The sequence below is a fragment of the Helianthus annuus genome, chromosome 14, assembly GCF_002127325.2.
Source record: "Helianthus annuus cultivar XRQ/B chromosome 14, HanXRQr2.0-SUNRISE, whole genome shotgun sequence".
Lineage (NCBI taxonomy): Eukaryota > Viridiplantae > Streptophyta > Magnoliopsida > Asterales > Asteraceae > Helianthus > Helianthus annuus.
In genome coordinates this window covers 150,646,103-150,657,047 of record NC_035446.2, presented here as the reverse complement: position 1 = coordinate 150,657,047, position 10,945 = coordinate 150,646,103, and the positions used below count along the sequence as shown (strand labels likewise).

The following is a 10,945-nucleotide window of genomic DNA, read 5'->3' as shown; positions in this document are numbered from 1 at the left end:
TTACCAAATTGCACACATCTTCACCAAAGGCTTGCCACATACACTTTTTGAGGATTTTCGATCCAAGCTTAGTTCGGACTCGGGCACCGATTTCCACGACCCTACTCTATATCATAGCCTCGCAGGTGCTCTTCAGTATCTGACCTTCACCAGGCCAAACATCGTTATACGATCCAACAAATATGTATCCACATGCATGCCCCTAAAACCGGTCATTGGAACGCCCTCAAACGAATCATTCGGTACATTCGTGGCACTACTAGCTTCGGCATCACACTTGGTCCCTCTAACGACCCACACTTAATTGCTTATACTGATGCCGATTGGGTCGGTTGCCCTGACATACGACGTTCTACTAGTGGGTTCTGTGACCAGCAAATTTAACTAACCGACCAGCGAAATTAATTGCTTCCCAGCGAAATTAACAGCAAATTTAAAAGGGTAATTTTTGTTGGCAAGCGTCGAGAAAATTTGACTGTTTTGCAAATAGAAATTGATCCGTAGCTCGTTTGACAAAATCGTCTGCACCATTGAATTCCTTGCATTTTTAGGACAAAAAAAAGACCAAAGAAAGTGCAAGACTACATGAAGAGTGCGAGAAGACTGAAGACAAAGTTATTTTATGAAGCTATTGTCAAGGGGGAGTTTGTTGGTGCATATTTGTGACAACAACTTAGATTTAGTCTTTGGATATCTTGTAATTTTGATTCCAAGAAGCATTATTGTTGTAATTTCTAAAGTCATTGTTATAAAAAGTTCGACCACCATTATTTTGGTATCGATTTTGATATTGACCTTGACTTCTGAAATTATTAGAATTATGATTGTTCATTCTCGGTGAACTGCTTCTAGGTCTCTCATATCTGCCTGCCTGGTGGAGATGTAGGCTGAAATCTTGGTTGATTTCTTTGAAAACGAGGAACTTGTGGAATTCCTTTTTGAGCCTTATCTACACCAACAGCAACATTCTCTGGTTGCTTAGGAGCAGATTTCTTTGGAGAATTTGCAACCTTCTCCTCATTATCACCTTTCTTCTCAGGTGATTTCTCTTTCTTCCTTTCACTAACTTGTGCTTCATTCTTTTTGTTAGGACAACAGCTAGCTACATGTACTGTGGTGTGACATTTGAAGCACACGATCTCTTTTTCGAAGACTTCTTATCTGAAGCCTTTGAACTAGATTCAGGTTTTGATGATGATGCCTTAGAAGAATTTGGTTCAGTTTGCTTAGTTTCAGAATTTTCTTTGTTCTTGTTTTTAGCAAACTCTACATTAGATTCATTTTCAATAACAGCTGTTTCGTTTTTCATGTCACTTCCTTGAACAAAATTAATCTGTTTAACAACAGTTGGATTCTTATTCTTAGGATTGGAAGTTTTGTAGGTCCCCTTGATTCGTATGGATCTTTCACAGAATTGTCAATCCAATCAAGAGTGCGGAATCCCCTTGATCAGAATGTCACAGAAAACGTGTAGAAACAGAAATCAGCATTTCACAATCAAACCGGATCTTTATTGATTATCTATCAAACTGATTACAATCAATCAAGATCCTAACCAACTCCAAATTCGTCCAAGCCCTAAGCACTCTCACGAATTCTCTCTAAAATCTGTTTTGGCTGATTAACCTGAACCCTAAAGCCTAACCTTGTTTATATAACACAAGGTTTGCAACTTGGGTTAGGTTAAACCTCATGGACTGCAAATTGGTGTAAGCCCAATTCACCCCCCCAATAACCCAATTCGTTGGGTTTGGTTAGCCCAAACATTACAACTAACTATTACAAAGCTAAACCCGCTAACTGTTTATCGTTTAACTAATTACAAGATATCCAAAGACCAAATCTAAGTTGTTTTCACAAATATGCACCAACAAACTCCCCCTTGACAATAGCTTCATAAAATAACTTTTTCTTTAGTCTTCTTGCAATCTTCATGTAGTCTTGTTCAGCTTCAATAGCTTCTGTCAGCAACAGATTCCCCCTAAGCTGATGCATCCAATCACCAAATCTTCAAAAACGTTAGCACTTGAGTAAACTCCAGTTTAGCATTTGCACAACAATCTTCAAACTCTTTAATCTTGTCTGCAATGTAGAAAGGAGGTTCTACCATGCATCCAATCAAGCTCTCATCTTCTCAGCAACTTCTCAGCAACATACCGCTTCAATCTATATACTATAAAACAAACATCTCGAGAAACCATAAGAATTTTTCAACAAAGTTAAATAAATTATTATTATTCAAGAGATAGTTAAACTGTATCACAGATTAAGTATTTTCAATTTATCACCAACACGCAAAAATTTTTGTTCAACGCATAAGAACCTGCATGATTTAAAATTTTGAACTCACTTTCTAGCACCGTCTCCCCCTATCAGTAACAATTCCTCCAAGAATAACAGTTTCCGTACGTTAAGAATTTTAAACAGAAAATGACACTATTTTTGGATTTTTATATTTTTCTGAAAGCAAATAAATAACAAAAGCAATAAACACTCTATTTTTGTGAGAATCACCGGTAAGAAGATCATATCAACAAAATCAAACTGTTTTCACACTATTAGATAATTCTTTAATTTTTCATGAAAAACAGTCCAAGACGCTTACCAGTATGTTTGTCCACTTAAACAAAATGCATGAACATTTCAAGTACCATTACCATATGATACGTTAAGGTAATTTTAATTACTGATATATTAGTGTGTCCCACTTCAGGATATACCCCCACGATCAAGGTATGCACAAAGATTCATCGTAGTAGGTGAGTATACTGAATTCATCCGTTTTGTTTTTCAACATTTAGATAATTGGTGATCAGGTTAGTACTTCCGTATAACAAAGAGACCAAAATATCTAACGAGGGCTATGACAAATACCATTTTTGGTACGATTTATGCATTTTGCACTTTTTGAATGACTCTCTAGGAGTGCTTCTTCATTTATGGGATTTGGCATGTGTTTGCTCTTTTAAGATATCCTGGTTGTGCCTAGGTCAGCAAGTATCTGGATGCAGCAGAAGGACAACCCTGATATCCCAGATGAAATAACAGTATAAAGACCCAAAACCTTAGATTTTGGCAATCTATCAACGCAAGATTTAAGGTCATTAAACCATACACCACTGATGTGTTCCCCACTCATACACAGTTCATTTAGGTTTATATCACATTGGTAAGTTGATTATTTCATGCTTTTGCCTACTGGTACATCGTATGATGAAGCTGCTATCACACTTAAGCAATTTAATTTCAGTTTCAGTGTGACAGTCTCACTTGTTGATGTATTATCATCTCTTCTTTTTCACACAGTGATAACTCATTTTTTATTTTCTATTTTTTATGTTTTTGATTTTTTAATGTTTTTGTATTTTTGATTTTTAAGAAAAGAAGTAAACTATTTACAAAATTCTTATGAAAAACCAGTTATTTAGGATTCCTCATCCCGTTGAGTTCGACTAAATGTTCAAAGCGAGCCATGTCAAATGCTTTAGTATAAAGATCTGCCAGGTTATCTTCTGTGTCGACTCGATGTAATTCAATTAGTCTCTTTTCAGCACAATCCCGTATAAAATGATGACGAATGTCAATATGTTTTGGTGCGACTGTGTTTCACGGAATTATTAGTTATAGAAATTGTGGCATTATTGTCTATCATAATAGGAGTACGAGTGAAATCCAAACCGTAATCGCGCATCTGCTATTGTATCCAGAGAACCTGAGAGCAGCAGCTACCTGCAGCAATATATTCAGCTTCACACGTAGAGATAGACACACAAGATTGCTTCTTGCATTGCCAAGAGACAATCCTACCTCCTAAGAACTGACAACCACCTGTTGTAGACTTCCTGTTAGACTTGCATCCTCCAAAGTCTGAGTCAGTGTAAGCAACAAACGTCAAATCACTATCAGCTGGATACCACAACCCAAGTTTAGGTTTCCCCTTCAAGTAACGAAGAATCCGCTTCACTGCTTTCATGTGTGACTCTTTTGGATTAGCCTGATATCTGGCACACAAGCATATGACAAACATAATGTCGGGTCTTGAAGCAGTCAAGTACATTAGAGAACCAATCATTGCCCTGTATTGAGTTGGATCAACGTCTTCGGTACTTTCATGATCTGGGCCAAGATTGTGATTTTCACATATGGGTGTGTTGAAAGTAGAGCAATCATTCATTTTGAACCGATTCAAAATGTCATACACATACTTTGTTTGATGAATAAACATCCCATCCTCCTTCTGTTCAACTTGTAATCCCAGAAATTAAGGCAGCTCACCCATAGCATACATTTCGAACTTGCTCTTCATCACCTGCTCGAACTCTTTACACATGCTTTTATCTAATGACCCAAAGATGATGTCATCCACGTATACCTGTACCAGAAGAAAATCTTCCTTCTTCCTCTTGATGAACAATGTACTGTCAATCTGACCTCTTTCAAAACCACTCTTGATCAGATGTGTTGACAGTGTCTCGTACCATGCCCTGGGAACTTGATGTAGTCCATACAAAGCTTTATCAAGTTTGTACACCCGATCTGGATAATCTGGATCAACGAACCCATCTGGTTGTGAGACATACACCACTTCTTGGACTTTCCCATAAAGAAACACACTCTTCATGTCTAGTTGGTAAACTTTCAAGCCCTTGAATGAAGCGAAGGCTAGGAATAAACGAATTGCTTCCAACCTTGCCACTGGTGCAAACACTTCATTGTAATCTATCCCTTCTTGCTGATTGAAACCTTTGACAACCAATCGAGCCTTGTTTCGCGTGACTATTCCTCTTTCATCCTTCTTGCACCTAAATACCCATTTAGTGCCAATCTCTCTTTCACCTTTAGGAAGGTCAACTAACTCCCAAACCTTCAACTTTGCAAACTGGGCCAATTCCTCTTGCATAGCCACAACCCAAGAATTGTCTTTTAGAGCCACATGAATGTTCTTCGGCTCCTCTTGAGAAATAAAGCAACTATACAAGCACTCATTCGCTATCCCAGTCTTCTCAATCGACACAAATAAACCAGTATTCGCTGCTATGCTTCTCCTTGTCTGAACACCTGCAATAGGATCTCCAAGTATCATGTCAACTGGATGATCTCTATTTGCTCGTGTAGTAGCAACGGTATCAACTTCTAAATTGTCACCCAGGTTTGATCCAATCTCCCCCTGCATATTCTGATTTGCAAACGGATTAATGAAATCCTCCCCCTAATTGGGTTCAGGTTCACTATCGCTTGAATCAGTATCAGCAGCACCTTGGGAAGTTTCTGGAGCATCTGTCATATCAACATTCGATCTAGGCATGAACTCGCCTTCATCGTCTTCACTAATCATTGTCTGAATCAGCTGAGAATCATCTGCATTGGAAAACTCAGGAATATTAAATGATTTAAAAACACTTTCATAATCATATAATATAGCAGGTCCATTCGTTGATTGGATTGTTGAGGTTTGTATGAAGTAATTTCCACATTAAACACAACCTCAATTTTACCAGTTTTTAGATTAAAAACCCTTTTATTCGGTGCGCCAGGTACATAACCTAAAAAGTAGCCTTCGTCAGCCACCTCACCGAATTTTTGTTTATCTTTATTACGCACAATGGTGCAGGGTAATCCAAATGGTTCAAAGCCTTCTAAGTTTGGCTTTTTGTTAAACATTAACTCATGACAAGTTTTGTTAAAACGTTTAACAGTCAAAACTTTGTTTAGGACGTAGCAAGCTGTATTCACAGCTTCTCCCAAGAAAAGAACTGGTAGCTTTGAATCTGAAAGCATCGTCCTAGCGGCTTCAATCAACGTCCTGTTTTTCCTCTCAGCGACTCCATTCTGTTGAGGTGTATAAGGAGCAGAATATTGATGTTCAATTCCCTTACGAAGACAATAGAGATCCAGAATACGATTCTTGAACTCCGTGCCATTATCACTCCTTATCCTCTTGATCTTTGCATCATGGACATTTTTCAATTTTGTAAAAAGATCTATCAACATCTCTGCTGTCTCATCTTTTGTACCTAAAAAGAAAACCCATGAATAACTTGAGTAATCATCAGTGACAACAAGGCAATAGTACTTTCCACCTATGCTCCTCACGTTCACGGGACCGAATAAATCGATGTGAAGTAATTCATAAGGGGCATCTATGGAATTTACTGTTTTAGACATATGAGGTTTCTTGTGTTGTTTTCCCTTTTGACAGGGTAGACATTTATCTTCCACTTGAAGCCTCTGTATTGGAACCCCTTTCACTAGCTCATTTTTAACAAGGTAATTCATTTTTCGATAGTTAATATGGGCCATGCGTCTGTGCCACAACATCGATTCAGCTTCAGATACTTTTGATAGGAAACACACCACCACAGCAGTCGGATCCTTAGCACCCATGTCAATGACATAAGTGTCATTTCTCCTTGGCGCACACATTACTATCCAATCGTCCGGAATCTCCAAACCTGGTTTCAACACTAATGCTTCAGTCTTGGTAAAATGGACCGAGTGACCCTTGTCGCAGACTTGAGACACGCTCATCAGATTGTGTTTAAGCTGCTCAACATGGTTCACTTTGTCTAGTGTGATCTTCCCATTGGTCACTTTTCCTCGACCTGTAATTCTACCACCTTTAGCACCCGCAAAATTCACATGTCCACCATCATAATCTTCAAACTCAGTCAACAATCTTGCATCCCCCGTCATGTGCCTGGAGCAGCCACTATCAACATACCATAAGTTGATAATCCTCCTTAGCAGCTCCTGCACACACCAACCAAGAAATTAGTTAGATTGGGGGACCCAAGCCTTAATGGTCTTGGGTTGTCCAAATTTACCAACCACTGGAACATCCATCCAATATCCATTACTCCTAACATGAGTCTTGGATCTCAGACCTGTTGATGGAATTTGATTTTGATTTCCACTAGGTCCTTGGTCCTGAGGGTTCCTATATGTGTTTGGACTATTTGACCTTTGAAAATTTTGATTTTGATACCTTGAATTTTGATTCCAAGACAAAGTTATTTTATGAAGCTATTGTCAAGGGGGAGTTTGTTAGTGCATATTTGTGACAACAGCTTAGATTTGGTCTTTGGATATTTTGTAATTACTTAAACGATAAACAGTTAGCGGGTTTAGCTTTGTAATAGTTAGTTGTAATGTTTGGGCTAACCAAACCCAACGAATTGGGTTAATAGGGGGCGAACTGGGCTTACGCCAATTCGCAGTCCATGAGGTTTAACCTAGCCCAAGTTGCAAACCTTGTGTTATATAAACAAGGTTAGGCTTTAGGGTTCAGGTTAATCAGCCAAAACAAATTTTAGAGAGAATTCGTGAGAGTGCTTAGGGCTTGGACGAATTTGGAGTTGGTTAGGGATCTTGATTGATTGTAATCAGTTTGATAGATAATTAATAAAGATCCGGTTTGATTGTGAATTGCTGATTTCTGTTTCTACACGTTTTCTGTGACATGCTGATCAAGAGGATTCCGCACTCTTGATTGGATTGACAATTCTGTGAAAGATCCATACGACTCAAGGGGACCTACATCTATTTATCGGGTAACCCAGTTCAGCATCAACGCACCAAACACATTAAGCTCGACATACACTTCGTTCGGGAAAAAGTTTAGAAAGGTCAAGTTCGAGTTCTCCATGTTCCATCTCGTTACCAAATTGCAGATATCTTCACCAAAGGCTTGCCACGGACACTTTTTGAGGATTTTCGATCCAGTCTAAGCCTTCGCTCACCTCCGACTTCGACTGCGGGGGTGTAATAGACAATATATTTGTAGATATAATTCTGTATTTATCATTGTTTGCTTGTCATTGTAATATTCCCTAATTTACGGGATTGTAACTTTTCTATATAATGGAAACCCCAAGAGGGCGAGGATCAAGGATCCATTCGTTTCATAAACTTAGGATATAACTAAATTATTTCTAACAAAAATTGTCTTGGCAGGTCTCTAAAGGTCTGAATGAAAGTAATCCAATATCCCTTGTGTTGTATGTTGCCTTTTCTTGTTGAACTTCACACTGTGTGATTTACCCATTACAAAATGTTCACATAATCTCACACCGCTTTCTATAAACTCACCAATAACAATTCTTGCTTTTTTAACTCTACCAGCCCCCTGATATCTGATGTGGCCTAACGTCTTGCACTATAACATTAACATTGCTTCATTCGCTGGTAACTAATCTGCAACACAGTCCCCAAGTATCACCTTTCCATCTAACACCTAAATATTATTGTCCTTTATGGTTCCTAACGACATGACCATTAAGCCTTTCACAACCTTTGCTTTCCATATTTTGGGCTATCACAATATCTGTACTATGGCCATTCTACCCGAACAACGTGAGTACCGGTGTCAATTCTACCCAAACCCTTACTAATATTCGGGGTTTTTTTTTTTTCGATCAATGCATATAAAATAATTACTGACATAATTTTTTGGTATATCAAGACTTTTTTGTTTTGGATTTTCTCAATCAATATCAACCGAGTTCTAGCCACCCACCGCGAGTTCATTTTACCATTTTAGTTTATTTATTAAACAATTACATTAAAAAATAGGGAGAATTACATATTTCCCCTTACAAAACACCCTTAATTGCATATATCCCCTCCCTTATTAACATTTTAGATAAAGACAAAATTGCCCCTTTAAAACTAAAAACCCCATTAACCGTTATCTCATCGGTTGCTTTTAGATTCAAACACAGCGACGACTGTTTAGCTTCCTCTTAGCGTTTCGATCTTTAAAGTCTGGTTCTAGGCTGTTTGATTTTGTAGTCAACGATTCCATTATGTAGAGAAAATCTGGTAATTTAAATAGTATATTATATGAACCTATTTTTCGTAATGGGTGTTTTATCATTGCTGCTGCAATTGCAATGGATGTTTTGACATTGGCCATTAAAATAAAAATTTTGAACCTTTTGTTGGTAATGGGCATTTTGAATTTGCAAAATCTATTAAAAAATTGGTCAACTGATAATATTTTTTCCTTTTTTATGGATACTGTAATAGGTGTTTTTAATGGCAAGTGTAACAATTGATTGATTCTTATTTTACTTGATAATTGATGAACCGATTCATCCACAGTCATGAAAAATCAATTATTAACACGTAAAAATGACAAAATGTTAAAATTGGGTAAAAGCATAAACATTTGGAATTTTTAGTTAAAATAGGGGTAAAGTAGTCATTCTATAATTTAGTTTTAATAAATTAAATTAAAATAGGTAAATTTGGAACTTTATTTAAAAAGTAAGGGAAGATATGCAATTTTATATTTGGGTTAGGTAAATATGCAATAAATGAATTTTATAAGGTGATATATGCAATTCACCCTAAAAAAATATTGTAAAAAAAAAAAAACACTATAAAAGGGCGGGAACTTTATAGGTGCCGCTACTGGTCTACTTCCGTCTCTCCCAAACCTCAACTGATCCGCCAGTCCGATCGAAACCTCATTAGATTCACACAATCCGACATGGAAAGGGATGCGATTCAGATCGGTGCAAACACTACTAAGCCTGTTACAAGGTAGACTCTCGCTTAATTAATTCTGGGTGTTTTAATCAGTCACCATATAGCTAATTGTTTATCATCTGATCTGACTCAAGGTCTCGCTGGAAGAGGGAACTCATTCAACTGAACGGAAAACCTGATCGGAATTACATCCACCAGGCCTCTCAGCTGCTAATGCAGTCGTATGCCCAGGTATATTAATTTATGAATTGTGGATATATTTAGTTAATTTTGTTATTCACTAACCCTAGATTTGTTTTCTTTGGGAAGGTCGGGTCATTTCGCCACAGATATCACATCTCGGAATCACCTTGTGTTACATATGTCTTATCCCGTATCTGTTTTCATGTTAGCATCCTTTCCCAAGCCAAACAAGCCTAGTTCATGGTTTAGTTTTGGACTAAGATATCATAAATAACAGGAGTTATTGCTTATATTTAATATCCATGTTTTGCAGATGCGAAGCATCCTTTATCATGAATCTGAACCAGACTACCGCTTTCGGTCAGTGTTACTGCTCTATATTCATATTAAGTTGCTTCATTGTAAACAAATAGGTTATCTGAATAAATATATGTTTGGGTGTGGGTGTGTTTAACTTGATGACAAATACTTCAAACAAAAGTGCCTAAGGAACTTCATATACATAGGGCCTAGTAATCCCACTCGCAACCTCTGTTGTCAAGGCTCAAAAGCCTCACTTTTAGACCCTCGAGCACATTTTTCAGGCCAAGTTCTAACGAAATGCCAGCTAAAAATTGTCTATACAAGTTTGAACAAATCTAAAACAATTATACCAACTCTAAACAATCCTGGAATCAACCTTAAACAACCAAAACTAACCCAAAAGAAGCCTAAAACGCGTCTAAGCCCCTAAAAATTGTATTAATATACCACACCTTGCCTAAAATAACTCTTGCTTTTTAAGAGCCTTGCACTATGGCCCAAGGCTCACCCTTTGTGCCTTGAGTGAGCCTTGCGCCTTCGATAACTATGCTCACAACAATCATTTGTTATGTGGCTGAGACCATCCACATCTCTTAAATTCAAAACTTATATTGCTTTCTTTATTTTTGAGTTGTGTTCTAATGGAATGATAATGGTTCTTTTCTTTTGATTTAATTTCAGAAGTCCAGCTGGATCCCCTTACGTACCAGATATATTCACTAAAATCGGTGTCTCTGCTTTAGAATTTGACACAAGGGTATGGTATGGTTTTGTTTCAGTGCTTGGGAAAACATAGCATATGTGATTAATATAGTAAACACCATGGTGAAGTACCATATGTATCTAAGAATATAGCAGTTAATTAATGATCATGACGTCATGTGTATGTTTTATTTTCACTCATCCATAGCTGGAAATGGGAAAACCATTCAGGTCTCATTTCGCTATCTTTTTCCGTGGACTAGGA

General features: G+C 37.5%; 1 long non-coding RNA gene across 1 annotated transcript; it reads left to right on the top strand.

The window, feature by feature from the left end:
* Positions 1-9,419: 9,419 nt before the first annotated feature.
* LOC118486713 lies at positions 9,420-9,866 on the top strand. The gene is made up of 3 exons (XR_004879627.1): positions 9,420-9,546; positions 9,627-9,723; positions 9,802-9,866. It is a non-coding gene; the product is annotated as an uncharacterized LOC118486713 (long non-coding RNA).
* Positions 9,867-10,945: the final 1,079 nt, after the last annotated feature.